Consider the following 490-nt stretch of genomic DNA (forward strand, 5'->3'; position numbering starts at 1 on the left):
TATTAAAAAAAAAAAAAAAACTCAACAAAAATTTTTGAAAGACAAAAACAAATCTATATTTGAAACATGTTCCAATCATTATTTGCCAAGTGTGACAACAACTTGTGATTAAGGAGATTTTATGAAACCATGCCATCATGGTTGCTTGTGATTAACATTAAGTACGGTCACCATGGTATTAGTTAATGGTAAAAATTAATTGATAATCTTATCTATGTATGGATTGAATTAGTGTGAATAGAATCTTGTGGTGTAGATGATGATGATGATTCAGCCATGATCCACGAAACAGGTGGAATGGACAAAAGATACCAACGTTGGTGTACGAAAGTTCTGTGTGGTTTCCCGGACGAAAATAATGTTCACCAAAAGAATAAAATATTTGGACCTTTTTAATCTCTCTTTGTTTTTATCTTAATTTAAATGGTTTAGGCTTCAACGAATCAATCCAAGCATGGACCCTAATGGCCCTTATTATGGACTCCTTAGT

This window comes from Arachis ipaensis, chromosome B06, assembly GCF_000816755.2.
Source record: "Arachis ipaensis cultivar K30076 chromosome B06, Araip1.1, whole genome shotgun sequence".
Classification (NCBI taxonomy): domain Eukaryota; kingdom Viridiplantae; phylum Streptophyta; class Magnoliopsida; order Fabales; family Fabaceae; genus Arachis; species Arachis ipaensis.